At 39.6% G+C, this 15,555-nt stretch overlaps 2 protein-coding genes across 2 annotated transcripts in view; one reads left to right on the top strand and one right to left on the bottom strand.

The window, feature by feature from the left end:
- The window catches only part of Sol1, a 311,881-nt gene that overhangs the window by 264,343 nt on the left and 31,983 nt on the right, over positions 1-15,555 (bottom strand). The gene's annotated exons all lie outside the window — the stretch shown is intronic.
- The window catches only part of m (miniature), a 107,412-nt gene continuing 103,207 nt past the window's right edge, over positions 11,351-15,555 (top strand). Inside the window, exon 1 of the mRNA XM_043415230.1 lies at positions 11,351-11,457. The gene's annotated coding sequence lies outside the window, so the exon portion shown is untranslated. The remainder of the gene's footprint in view (positions 11,458-15,555) is intronic.

The raw sequence follows: 15,555 nt of genomic DNA, 5'->3' as shown, positions 1-15,555 counted from the left end.
AACGACTGCCATTGTGAAAATGAATGACACCAAAATCGTACAACAATCAAACGATTCGAAAGAAATACGCGCTGGGTAAAGTATTAAGAAAATTCAAGTGAATTTGGGTATGAAGCAACCCGTGTTTCTGCACATGCATGTACCGTATACCGTACAGTATACACTCATATAATCTGAACAAAAGTTTATGCAAAACGCTTACTAAAACAAACTACATTCGCGAAACGCTTAGTAACAACACCTGGTGCGACGCGCTCGATTGTTGGCATCGGCGGCCATTTTGAAACTGCCAAATGCCAAACAAAAGAGATGAAGCCTGATGATGAAGCGGAAGCGTCGTCGCTTACATCGCCGCCTACCGCGATAAACTCAAACTAAGCTCTCAGTTACGTGAGTTGTGAGTTACGTGACTTCTTTATTTTTATTTGTTCTAATAATTATTTCATTTGCACCTGAAACCTCATGCAAAAGGAAATAAAGTACGAGATTAATTATCAAATTTAATTCATTATTTAATTGAATTCACGAAGGTCAAATAACTCTTTTTATCGTTAACCAATTCGAATAACTTCAACTTTCTTTTACGAAAATCTTGAACATACACACGTTCCTACACGAACGACCGGTACAACTTTCATAACATTTATGTTTATGCTGAGCAGGGAGTGCGGGGACCGAGAAAGAGAAGAAAAAGAGTGAGCACGAGCGAGAAAAGATTATAAAGAGTGAAGTACATCTTCTAAAACAACGAACACACGCCTGGAGCTTTTCGAGCAGAATTATCCCCCAAGGTAAGCCACGTATATCTCGTCCATTCCATATTCACGAGAAGAATCGACAAATCACCAAGTGTACGGTCGTTATAAGCTTATAGTCGATATCTGAACATACGAATGTATAAATGTATATATATATCTATATTTTTACAATTTCCCCGGTGTGTCTCCAATAATGTTATGTATATTCAGAATAAATCGCTTGTAATCCTTGTGAGATCGGCTGGTGTTCGTCTTGGCACAATTTTCTATACATTATGTATATACTTTCGGGAGTTCATGAAATATTGATAAGAGAAATGAGCAGAGACAAGTTTGTTTTTTTTTTATGCACGCAGAATCCCTTTTGAACTTCTTACCAAGTTGGAAAATACTCTCGGTTATTTAAGCAGCTTCCATTTACCTGTTTATATATTTACAATGAACAATTTACGATTTTTTTTTTCTCCATAAAAAATCATTTGCCGTATATGATGAATTTCCACAGAATCAGATCAAAATGGGCTCGGGTTTTTTCAACTGTCGACAATGACTAATCCATAATACACCGACTATCAATATTATAAGTACAGAGTTCCGTTCGTTGCTTTGTTCTTTTTTCACGTAGAAACTGAGAGTGACAAAGTCTGCTTACTGACCCAGAAATATGCACAATCCCTGTAGAATAGATTTTGAGCCTAATTTCACGGGAATCAAGAAAGCAAGCGTTAACAGTTCGATATAAATTATGAGACCTAACAATTTTCATACTTTATCAATTCACGGCATCCTCCGCAGTCACATCGCCAAAAAAACTACCATCCCCCCGTCTCTCTCTATTTCCGAATCTCCTCATTCCCGTAACGATAGAAAGAGGCGAGAAAAAAATTGGGAAACACGCAGCCGGTGACTCGGCCGCGCGACCTGTGGAGTACACATGGCTCACGGACCGCGCAATGACCCGCGGTGTAAACTTTACCGCGCACAGTTAGGAAAAAAGTAAAAAAGAGAAGGCAACGAGAGAGAGAGAGAGAGAGAGAAAAAAAAATTCAGGCACCAGAAGCCGCGCACTTTTCTCGATTAAAAAGCCCATCTCTAATTGCGTTGAGTCGCTCGCATACTTGGTGCGACCTCGCAAATGCCATGCCTTTTTTCTATCCTCATAATAATAGCAATAATAATAACAATAATGACGATAATAACATATCATACAGTGTGAAATATGCGAGCGCAGACGTTATTTTTTTATTATTATTTTTTCTTTTTATTTGAGGACGAAATATCCTGTCGGAGAAAAAAAATGCCGGAGCTGATGGGCTGCAATACTTGGCTTGTGAATAATAATATGAAAAATGGGAATATAATAAGCAGGGAAAAGATCCCCCAGTGTCCTTTCAAGAGAATGAGGGGCGAGAGAAAAAAAGCTCCGGAAGTCTGCTGTTTTATAATCTTCGAAGCTCCTGGGGCTTTCTTCTAGGCGATAATAACTCTTCACCCACGTTATTCCAGTCTCACCTTCTCGTAGATTAAGATGAGGAGAGTAGGGAGTAAAAAAAACATTACTGGAATATTAAATAACGAATGTGGATCGAATTCGACGGAGAAATGTGCTCACTGCGATGTCAACCTTCTTAGCGGACCGACTTTCGTATATATTTTGTTCTAACTTTCAGATCCTCTACGAAAGATCTTTGAAATATGAAGAAATTCATTTTTCGATACCCACTGGATTCATACCGGCTGAAAGACTCGCCAACGAAAAGTTTCGCCATAAAAACTCGAGAGACTGATTAGAAAGGAAGAAAAAATATTTTCAGAGTATATTGGTTCTTGCCTGATGTTGGCATACCCGAAAATTCGATTCTGAACGCGTCAACTGCTGTTTTAATTAGTTTTATTTCCAGGCTGACTCATTATCGATCTCCCGAAGCCAATCGATTCGGAGCAGGAATAATGGAAGAGGGGGAAATTCGCAACGACTTCCTTCTCGAATCCTTATTGGACTCGGGATGTCTCACGAGAGGAGTCGAATTTCGGATATCTTGGAAAATATTATCTACAAAGTCTCCCGGACATTTCGCTATCGAAGGAAAAGTCCGGATAATTATCAATAACGAATACGTTCCAGTCCCAGGGCAAGGGTCATCGAGCACCATCTTGGATAAATGCCTGCGTTGACACACTCGTCTATTAAGGTAACTCCTGTACTGCATGCTAGTCAAAATGAGTGCTAAATTTTCAAAACGCTTTTAGACCAAGTTCAACGTACCGATTAAACTTATTGTTAGTAAATATGTATTCGAGCATATTTTATTAACGTGAAAAAATATTTAAAATGATAGTTTTGCAAAACTATCAACTGGTAGATGCAAATTTTCATGATGACACATTTTCACAGCTATTTTTCAAAGAATCATCTGTATTTTTTAACCGATTTTATTGCACCAAGTCTCATTTTGTTCCTCAACTGATCCTCTACGAATTCACCACGTAGATTTTCCTTCAAACTCATTCCTGAGAGAAATTATGAATGAAAAAGTTTTTTCACTTAATGAACAATTAGCTGCGACAGTGAAACGATCAAGTTAAAAAAATAACTACATGATTCATAGAGGACCGGTTGACGAACAAAATGAGACTTGTTGCAATAAAAACGATGAAAAAACGCAGATTATTCCTTGAAAAATACCAGTGAAAATGTGTCAGCATGGAAATTTGCATTTATCAGTTGATGGTTTTTGAAATCATGGTTTTTTTTTAAATCCATGATTCATCGTATCTATTCGTTCCTCACTTGGAATCATAGTGTGCATGGAAGAATGAATGTTTAAATCCAATATGCGAAGAGCTTAATGAAACATGACAAAAGCTGTCATCGATGTATCGTCGAAATTCATCAGAGAAATATCACATCGACGAATTGATCGAAATCGTCGTAATTTGGGGGGAAAAGTTGTTTTCTTTTTTCGATTATTTTCATTGGAATAATTTGATGATGAGACATTGAAATATTCCGAACTGTTATCATTAAGGAGCACCATTTTTATGATTTTTATGACTCACAGATCTGAATACTTTTGTACCTTCTAAATAACGAATCGTTTGTTCGAACGGATTCTTCAGCAACGATCGATTGCTCGATTTTTAGCTTTTGTTTTTGTAGTTGAAAAAATGCGGCGTTCTTCCCCAACTCGCGGAAGCTCTCAATCCCCTGAGCAATTGATATAAATATGCATGTGGGAACGAGTAAGTCCTGTGGGAAGATATTTTTATGGGCCCTCGTTCGCGATACCGCATATGCATTTTCTATTCTGGTTCCGCCTTTACGATCTCATATTAAAAAGATTCTCCCTCGGGTCTCCACGGCCAAAGAAATATCCGACAATCCGCCCAGACGTTCGACTACATTGTACAGTCAGACATATTACATGCACTTTTATACACTTGTGCATTGAATTCTCTTCGTATTTCGGGTCTCCGTATCGTTCAATACATTTTGTTTGTTAACTTCTACTATTACTCATGAACTTTTTACTGTTTTTTTTTTCACAGAAGTTGCCGCTTTTGTACTCTTCAAATAATGAGTTTTCACTCAAATACTCAGGAAGCATTTTCATTTTCTAAAGAAGAACCTATTTCCAGACCATTGAGACTGCTTCCATTCATTAATTTGTCGATTTCACGATTATTTGTTTCATAACTCGAGCCGTGACTGCCCTTCCTTGGGGGGAATCACATCCCGATTCAATGAGAAAAAAATGAAGTGTGATTCACGAAAGCCAAGCAACGTTTGACTCCCCCATGGTTTAATCGAAGCATATTCGTTTCGGTCTCTGCATACGTGATCGTTGAATTGTCGCTGGCTCACGACAGCAAAATAACGTTTGGCAAGGCCATTGTTTAATTAAAGTTTATTTGTTTTCCTGTGTATAAATAATCGTTAGTGTCTCAAGTAGGGTGAAATGTGCGACACGAATATACTGACGTTCCGAATCCGCTAACAGTCAAAAGGCAGTAATTCTGCTCGCTCGGAGCACTGGAATCCGGTGGCTGTGCCTTTTTATTGACTCCATAAAAATATATCGTACCACATATATACTCGGAGCGCATTGAAAATGTCGGATATATTATATTTCCGGTGGGATCGATGTTGCATGAAATGTGGAAAAGGAGGAAAAAACGGTCTCGTACTACGACGGTACTTTATGTTAAGGCTGTTTGGTTGTCAAGCTCACTACAAAAGCTGGATGAATATATTATCGACTGTGAGTTGTGCGATATGATGTTTAACAAAGATATTGAGATCGCGAGGTTTCCGTGCTCGAAAGATAGAGAGAGAAAAGTTGCGAAAGTCATACCGGAGGAAAATGATGTTTTATCGTGACATAAAAAGAGGAACACAAAATTTTACACGTTCGGTTTACATGGAGGAATCTCTGGGGTGGACTGTATCCTGGAGTAGATACACTTTCACCCCATTTGCTTGCGAACGACATAAAAATGATGCACGTATATTTTCTTCGTGTTGCATCAAGCAGTGAAGCAACCGAGTGCGATTTTCTACAGAATTCTTCGTCGTGTAACACTTTTCATTTCATTCGACTCAACTGTCCCGAGTCAATATTAACTGCAGGTCCGTCATTTCTCTGATCGTTCATGAATTATATTAATTCATAAGATATTTCAACAATCGTGAAGTTATGAGCAGTCGTCTGTACCCAGAGCACGTATCGGATCTCGAATGTATGTGCGGATCTCTCGTAGATATACGACGTCGCTATACCTGCCTCAAACTATTTCAAATCCGGAGTCTCTCAACACCCACGAATTCGCTTTCCATTCGCACATGCGCCTATATTTTTCCGATGAAATTTGTGACAAGGAGAAAATTGTGCGAATAATAAACTTCGGACAGCTCGAAAATTCGAATAAATGGTATACGTGCATGGAGATTTTGGAATATGTATCGAGAGGCACGAGAGATAGTAGCGAACGTCCGCCCCGGTCGAGGCGAAACTCATTAATACCTACACATACTGATTCGCTTGTATTAATTAAAATTCCCGAATACCCTCGCACACGTAGGGTGTAATGTATCGCTCGGGCCAACGGAAACGAAGCTCTTCGTGATTGTGTGGCCCATAACGGCTCCGAAAATACTGCTTTCATATTATTGTATAAACGTACACTTATAGTGTGAGAATGTATGAATATTTAGTACGCACATTGAATAAATAACAAATTAACGGTGCCAATGGGCTGTGTCAACATGGCTCGGACTCTCGAACCATTCAAACTGGCCGTTTGTATTTCATCTTATCAATATCGTCCAATATCGTTGGGGATTCAGTGTATCCGATCATTGCCGTCTAATTCGCATGAAAAATTGATGAAAAGCGGATGGAAACGCTAATTAGCTTCGGGAAGCTTCCTTCTATTTTTTTCGACTTACAATTTGTGTTACAAAATTGGAACTGTTATGTATACGCAGAGGATTAGCTTTTAATTTTGGAAAAAAAAACTCCAGCGCACCAGAAATATGTCAATTTGCCCAAATATCGAATATCCGCCGTTGTATTTTAGTTCTGGACCCTACGGGATTCGACGCTGGCTATTGATATTCTCGCGTTTGACCGTTTTTATACTCTGTAGAAAAGTGTCGAAAGTACAATTTACAGCTGTGGATGGAAAAAATTCAGCCTTTTTCGTATCAACGGAAATTCAAGTGATCTAATTAACTCGCCGGACTTGTCGAACGTTAATAACCGAGTCAAAGTATAGCCCGCTTAATTTCGTACCCTCTCTCGATATGTGCCGATATATTTAACGTGCTGGAAACCCGGTATCGACCATTGATCAAATTTACACGGTGCATATGAAAGTGTTAATTTTGAAAATAGCGTGCTGTGGAATGGAAATAAATGGAAAATTCTTTCCTCCGTTAGCTCCAACATCGGCTGTAGCGAAAGCAATGATGGATCAAAAATTCTCTTCGTTAAAACTCCATGCACGTTATAAATTAATGTAAACGTTCGTATTTACAAATGACTGTGACTAACATAAATTGGAGAAATTCTCACCTCAAAATTGAGAATGAAAACTTTCTGTTCACTTGAGGATTGGAATTATCGAAATTTTCTGTGAACTTGTGAGATTTTTGGGTGCGCGAAAATTCGATGGCTACAAAGGGCTAAAAACCCAACGATAGCGCGACACTTCGTAGTGAAAAATCTCAGAGACAGAAATCAGTCAACTCAGGATTCGAAACCGTAGCGGCGCACACGATTGCGGTGTGCTCCATTGAAAATTTCATTAATCGGGAACTCGTAAACTGTGAGCGGTGAGGGTCTGAGTAGGTGACAGGGCGGGTATGTGTCCGCCTCGATCACAAGTAACCTTCTGGACTCCACTCGATTAATTGTCACGGAATGCTTCAATTTCATAGAAGCTACCAGCAAATTCGGTTACTGGATTCCTCATTTCGTACAATTCCAAAAAGTCAATTTGACGAGAATATAAGATTTTTTTCATCCGGTATTCGGAAAAAAATGACACCTCGTTCTGTGGCAAGCCACGTCTCGGTAAGGGAGCAGTTTTCATCAGAAAAACATTCGTCAGCTTCACGTTCTCGAAGAATATATTCTTCGAAGGTTTTTTATGAAGTACGTTCACTTTTCGTAATGTGGCTCAAGCCCTTCATAAAGATTGAATGTGAAGCTTTCACTTTTTTTTGCGCTACTGTATCTTGTTTTTCGAATTCTGAAATATACAATCAGTTTCTCGAAATTTTCATCCGCTTATTCGTTCGTTACAAGGAAATATCTGATGAAGAATTGACAATCTCGTAGTCTTGGAGACTGACAAGTGGTCAGAGATATTAGAAGTTCGCAAATATCTGTTGAGAAATGTGGAGATTTGGTTCGAAAACTCAAAAAAAAGAGATTTCTTAAAGTTCGATCGCAGTGAAAAAATAGACAGAAATAACGTGCCAAAAAGTGAAGGCATCACGTTGCAAGAAATAGGGTATTTTACACCATGTAAAAAAATATATAAAAATGCATGATTATGATAGATTTCGTAAAAAGTAAACGAGAAACGTCAATATTTATTCATAAAAATGCAATGTAAATTTTATAATTCAATTTTAAAAACCGTCTTTTTTCATCTGTTTTTCAAATGTCTAAAACGCCATCCGCCATATTGGATTCCAACGTGACGTCACTCCGATAGTAAACAATCTAGATTATTATTGTGCGCTCTGTGTTATTTTGAAATTTTACAAATTATTATGCACGTTTGTGGACTTTTATCATTCATTTGATTAAAATCGCATTATGCAAAACGGTTTTGTGAGAGCAGAAAGTACAAATCTACCCATGATAAATATGTTGATGGTGGCGATGAATCCACAATTTTTGTGGCATTTTTACACTCGTATTATTGCATTCAGGCACGAGACACCAATGATATACCACTAAAACTCATTATTTTTACAAATCTTATTACTTGGTCTTCCGCAATTGTATTGTTTACTAACGGAGTGACGTCACAAACCGAAACAACATGGCGGCTAGCCTTTCCGCGCGAAAATTGAAAATCGTAAATAAAAAATAGTTTTTAAGACAGTTTTCCCTCTTATAAAATTGAAATAAAAATTCTACTGGTTTATTACGATCTCAAGATTATTCAAAAAAAGGTGTAATACCCTATTGTGCATATGCACGGTATTTATATACCACACATAGCCGGAATGAAGAGTGATATTCATTCACAAAACGAGAGGGTAAAGGTCGCCCGTGGGTCAAAAGTGCATCTGCCGTTGCACCGTGACGCTCCCCCTCTCAAAAATCTCTCTTGCTCTATATTCTCACAACGGCTCGCTGGCCGTTGAAAATGCGATTATAGTTATAGAACGCGATCGTTTCACGAGACTCCCATCCACTCTGTTACGGCCTCTTCGTGATTAACAGCTTTACCGAAAACTGGGAGTCGATTGTGTTCGACGAAAAAGCTTATTCTTTTTCAGCTCCCGTGATATTTCAAACTCTTCATTCCTCTTGCAGTCGCGATGAGTGTAATCGTCAGTTTCGTGACAAGATGTTTAAAATTGGCGTTCCAAGTTATCGAAACTGACCCAGAAGAATTGAGAGTTCGTCTATTTATAAAAACTGCCACTATTTTCAGCACATTTCATCCAATCTGTACATGAATAAAAAAATAATTTAAAAAAATGCCCAAATATTTTTCTATACTGATAATTTTGGAAAAATATCGTACAAAAGCCAAAAAACTAAATAATTTCTGGCATTCTGACGTATGCTGTTGAGTTGCATATGCAATCCTACGTCTCTCATCCTCAATAGCCAGTCGATGAATCCTGACCAGATGAGTATTAGAGCTCGGAGGCTTCAATCTCATTTCTAAATGCGATATTTCGCTGAGCGTCCGAGCCCATCTGTTAGGAGTTGATAAGCTTTGGTGCTGTTCCGTTAACGTGGATTCCGAATGGTGAAGCTTGAATCTTTGGAGCATTTGAAACACTGTATGGTACTTCCGTACATCTGCATGTGAGTACAGAGATCATCTTTCAATATTCAAAGAGCTCGGCTTAGTGTACGAGAGCTTTGGAGAAAGTATGAATAATAATGTAGCATTGGCAGCTCGAATTTCGCATGGGAGTGGAAAACCATCACGGGGCATTTAGGAGTGAGAGGAATACGACCAAAAAGTGTTGTCTTCAAAGCGAAGTTCGATGTAAAATTGTGAATATTTTCGCTGTGCGCCAATTGCATGATTCGAACGTGAGCGAGGACGGCGCGATAAACATCGAAATAAAGAATGAGGCGTTTCAAACAAACCTCGTAAAAGAATATCACCGGTGTGTCATTAAAAATGTCCTTCAGTGAAACGGCAAAAGCATGCACGAAGAGGAAAGCAGGGAGAGGAGAAATCATGAATATACCTGTTGGAGCGGGTAGCTATTTTGGTCTCTCGGTGGAGTGGTTGAAAAAAAACGACGTGAAAAAAAAAAAAGAGAAAAGAGAAAAGCAGGCCGCCCTGGTGGCTGGTAGCTTCGTCATTTCAATCCAGAAGCCCTCAGAACACTGACGTTTCTGCTGCCTCCTCCACACCCCTGCCCTCTTCATCGCCACGAGGGTCAAAAGTGCAGTACGTGTTGTTGCGGAATGCTTCAAAACTCACTCGCTCTCTCTCTCTCTCTCTCTTCCTCCCTCCATCGCTCACCCTTTTTCTCTCTACCTTCATTCCACCCTCTTTTGCTCTCCGCTCTAGGACGGTTGCACACACAATGCAATTGGTGACCTCGTTTCATTTCATCGGCCCAGAGGGGCATTCTCACTCTCCCTCCCTCCCTCTCTCTCTCTTTCTCTTTCGCTCTCTCATTTCATGCACAACTTCATTCCATGTGCACGCATATACATCTGTACAGTATAAATACATATATATTCCGTGCGCTGCTTTCATCCCTAAGCAGAAAGCACAGAGAAAACGGAAGTGTGGGAGAGCAAGAGAGCTTGAGCGTTGAGGTAGGTGCTCTCGTGATTACCCAAGGCCCGCCGGTAATTCGATGAAGTTTAGCCAATGCTTTGACTTGATGAACCGCTCCTGAAGGTCTCCTTTCTCTCTATTTCCCTTTCGCTCCCTCTCGCTTCTTCTATCTTTCTCTCTTTCTCCCCACGGCAACGAGTATGCTGGTCCATGTGGCTAAGTCTTGTTTTCTGGACCGGATGCTGACTCTCCCATGTATGGGTATTGTACATATATTTGTTCCATCGCATATACGCTGAGCTTCCGTCCATCACATTTAAGCAAACTATACGTAGAACCGTACTCGTGCCAAGTTACGTTCGCACATTGTCAGCGTAACCGCGCCTTCGCGCGGGCGTAAACTGCCATCGAGTTTGATCGCCAGCACACGCATAGACGTACTGTCACCAGTTTCACCTCTTGAATCGCCACTCTCCACCTTGATAACGTAGCTCATCGTCAGAGATCTCGATAGGAAACTGCGCAAGGCGCTTTTATTGTCGACTGTAAATGTCCAAAAGTTTCATGGATCTGCAAATCTAACGATCTTATTCTCTAATTAACGAGGTCATACGATCCCACTTATCACGGGGAAAATCTGTGCACACGAACAAAAGCAAATGTTGGTTTCACTGCGCATTTTCCCTGTGAGTCGTACGCTCAGTAGACGTTTTTTCTAAATCCAACATACTTAGAAGTGTGGTTATCGAAAGAATTGCAAAGTGGAGGAACACTAAGTTTTCTTATAATTAATGCTACCGAATCCCCATGGGACATTGTTTCCCATAAAAATAATCAATGCTGCTAATAAACAGCAAAGGAAAACGTGCAATATTTGTTCCCAGTAATTTTCAATCTGCTCCTTTCTCCTTGTAAACTTTTTGAGCTGTTTACACCACTCGAAAATTGTTGAGCGAGTCATAAAACTCTTAAAAATCAAATCCATCCGTATTTTCATTGCTCAAGTTGTGGAATGAACGTTGCAGGATACTTGGAGGATTTATCGAGGTGATATCTTGCATGTCCAAGGATTGGTTCTCAGCAAGAGATGTGTACAGGAGTGTAACGTCAACAGTAAAAGCCCTCCAGCCCTCCGGGTCGTGTTAATACCACGGTCGAAGTGATCACCCCAGCTTATACCCTATACGAGAGCAATGTGAGTACACTGTACACACAATATTCCTGATACCGTTACTTGCAGCCTCTATGGAAGAAGGAGGAAATGGAGATCAGCTAAAAGCAACATTCAATTATTCCTATAACCATACTGGGCGGTTGTATGTGTATTCAGTTCATTATCTTTCTTGATTTTCAATACTTCATGTCGAAAAAAAAATGATAAATGGGATTTTTTGACAAGCAATTAAGGAAGATCATGCGTTACTTGTGATTTAAAAAAGCAACTGAACTTTTTGGCTCTTTTGGTGATCAAGGAAACGATGAAAATTTATTCTCGTAATTATTAAAATTATGTGTAACTTATTTGTTGAGATTGATAAATTTTCAATATAATGATAGCCGCTAAAATACTTTCGTAGTAAAATCGTCAAGCGAAATGTCACAACAGCCATTTTTTATTTATATGCGTATGCATATCTATATTTTAAAGCAGCTGGCTCATGGTGTTGTCAAACCTTCCACCGTTTATGTCGTTATTACCCGTTAACCTCAAACAAGTGTTTTTCTTTTTCTATTTCCAAGTGATTTTCACCGGTAACAAGGCTTTCTCAAGACATCATTGGTGTCTAAAAACATTCTATTTTCTTATTCTCGTTTTTGGCTCTTTGAAGTTGGGAGGATCCTATTTCATTAAATCCAAATCGTCGCACAGGGAGTGTTCCTGCCAGAAGAGCCTTAAAAAAATGTGATTTTCGTTAATTGTTTTTTCGACAATTAGACGGTAGATCCTATAATAATTCCAGGAATAGATGCACGTTGTTATATTTCTGGCATACTTCTAAATTTTAACTCTTAAAGTAGGAATTTTTAATTTCGATTGCGTAAGTACAGATTCCGATTCTGAAAAACAATGTAAATGCTCGATATGAAAATTCTGTACATGCGACATCAATTGATAGTTTTCTCATTCACTTTGATCTATAAAATTACTTCGTCTCTTATGAAAATAAGAAAAAAGAGGCCTTCGAGTGTTTAATAAATACTTTAACACTTTCGCTATAATATTGCAAACAGGAAAAGAAATTTTGATCAAAGAATAAATCGAGATCTTTTTGAGGCAGCGAAAATTGCGAATATTCTCGGTTCTATTTTCATTTTTGCTTCATTGTTTCCCAGCGTACTGAAATTTTGTGGAGATTGGCTGTTATCTCATAAATTACGGGAGCCTCGAATTGATTACATAAAGCAATTTGGAAAATCCGATTCGACGAGCCGACGACGTCGCCGATAGACTTGCATCAGTCTCTTCCTCTTCAACTCTCGCCTCCCCCTTTCATTCCATCTCACTCTTCTAATTTTACTCACATAATTTACACTTCGGTGACTTCGAGCCTTTACCTATATGTATTCTGCACACCGTAAGCCCATCCTTAACTATTACGCGACGTCATTGAATTATCCTCCTAGTTCGTGATGTGGTCGATGACGTTCGACGTATAGGTTCCGGTTTTTGGGTTTGCCAAGGCCGATAATAGAGTGGAGTTCAAATTTATAGGCCTTATGATGAACTCACAAACTGATTATAATCATGCACAACCCTCGCCTGTGCTCTTGAGCTCAATTCAGCAATGAGCAGCCATTTTTTCCTCTGCTTATCATGAAACTTGGAGCACATGCAAATAATGCCGGATCCGTTATAACATTTTCATTGTACGGAGGCATTACGATGATCGAATGTTAAAATCTCGAGAGATTTTCATGAAACAAAAGACTCAGGAGGGAGTATTTTTTCCCATAAATGTAAAAGAAAACCATACAATCAGATAGCAAAAAAAATCATGCTCGATCTATTAGGAAGCGAACTCAAACTTTCGTGCTCAATCCAAAACTTGAAAAAAGTCTATAAATATCAATTTCAGTGTAACGGAAATGTATGTACCGAAGTTTTTCCGTAGACGGGTACCATCCATGGGCAATGATTTTCTTTTTGGACTCGTATATAGTACACACATCCACGTATACATAACACATTACGAGTTTCCGATTCTTTATATACACCTTTGGCAAGCTTCGCGCGCGACGATATTGAATCGCGAGAAGGCAAACTTTTCGACCCTCTTGATTTCCACTCTTGGAGATGGTAACGACGCACGAAAGCGAGGAAGAAATTGGTGTGAAGGAAAGAGGGAGATAATGATTGTGTATAGTGCTCGTATTTTTGGCATTCTGTATGTACATGCACACACACACACACACACACACACACACACACACGGACACAGCAAATAATTTTGCTACTACTTGTATCGAAATACTTGAACGCGATATCCACACGGGACGATCGATTTTCGATAGATATTTGGATAAAAAGTTTGGTCATGTCTCTCCTTCCCTCGCACTTTCCGTCTGGAACGAAGCAGATTGAGTCACGTGACGTTGAGCCCAGACACTTCGAGGACGTCTTCGAAGTATTAAGAAAAACTAAAAGAAGACTGCACCGTGGTTATCCGATTGTTCCTCGAAGCAGAATACGATTTCCGCTCAAGGACAGACCGGGTAATATTCCGTGGCACGTCAATCGAAGCGTCGAGACGCTTTCCAAAATAAGCAGTAACTCCGGCCCAGATTATTGGCCTCCGAGGGCTAAAGTCTGTGCGTATATACACGTGTACATATGTATTTGCATATAAATCCATCTACCGTGACAAGCGTGAAGCAAAATCGAAGTAACGAGAATAATAGAGAAAAAAAAACGAGTGATAAGGTAAACGCAAAAAAATTCAACCGACTCTCTCTCCATCGTGGAGCCGAAGCTGAGCATAGAAAATCTCTGTGAAGCTTTCGACAAATCCTCCGTCATTGGATCCCAGCAAGCTCAAAGCTTCTTACGACCGCGAATAAAAAATTTCGTCTGATGACAGAGAACAAAACTTCAACACGTTTTTTATCAGCTGGGTTTTAAAGATTCGACTCACTAAGGGCCAGTTTTTTCATTCTCTATAAAATTTTGAACTGGTGGTTGAGGTTCAACAAGCCAAGTTGAAGCTCAGCATAAAGTGATAACCTTTGACCCACGCACTTTTGATGCTCTTTTTTCGTCAGCAGCCGCCATCTAGTAAAAATTTTCATTCGCATTTGAGGTCCGTCTTGGATGTGACAGTGAAAAAAAAAATCGCTTGTAACGTTCGAAATTATAGCGATAATCGTGACTTTTCATTAGTATCCAGTGATGGGGCGAAAATGGAGTATTATTTACAGCGAAAAAAATTCAGTAGTGTTTTGCTGGTTTGTTAAATCCACTGAATTTTTCTGCGCTCGTAACTTTGAATATGGCCTCTATTTTTAATTTTTCACTGCATAAAACAGAGCCTTGTGAAATGTTCTGCTAGTTTTTTTTTGTTCTTATGAGAAAACTTTGAAACGGACATTTCCAGCTTGACAGTGATTTTTTTTCAATACTGCGTTATTTTTCGTTTTTTATATACAAAGTAGTCCCATTATAGTGACTGCTCAACACTGCTCGGATCTTATCACAACTCCCTGAATATCAAAAATGTTAAACATTAACGCTCCTACGCTACTACCCACACAATATTCTAGCCAGAACTTTTGATCATCATTCAGAGAAATGCGTTTTGTGAAACACACAAAAGCCTCGCCTCACCTATTTTTCTCATCATCGCCTGTCCCTTTCCGTCTCTCTCCCTTTCTCTCCGTATATTCTTGCCTTTTTCATCCTTCTTTGCGTCGTTTACCTTGCGGAGCAATCCGGCGATGGCGTTTCCGCTACTTTCACCCCTTCTGTACGATGAATGGGAACCCAGCAGAGCACACGGTGTAATCGGCTCAGAGGCGCTCGCTCGCCGTTCCTCTCTACACGCGAGAGTAACGCGAATGTGCACATTCACGATTTAGCAACGAGCTAGAGCGGAGAGTGGAGAACGATCCTCGCACCAGTGCACCGCTTCCTCTGTAGTCTTTATTCCTGTTTGTCGGCATTGGACCAAACACGCTTCGTGCATACTTGTATGTATGCCGTTACATGTACTATTACATTGGGGAAAACTCTTGCCGACAATTGGCGAACCTCGAACGAGTTATCCCTGCAAACCCAAGTTTGTACACCTCCGCCGTC

This window comes from Venturia canescens, chromosome 1 (assembly GCF_019457755.1).
Source record: "Venturia canescens isolate UGA chromosome 1, ASM1945775v1, whole genome shotgun sequence".
Taxonomy (NCBI): domain Eukaryota; kingdom Metazoa; phylum Arthropoda; class Insecta; order Hymenoptera; family Ichneumonidae; genus Venturia; species Venturia canescens.
This window is presented reverse-complemented; position numbering and strand designations above follow the sequence as displayed.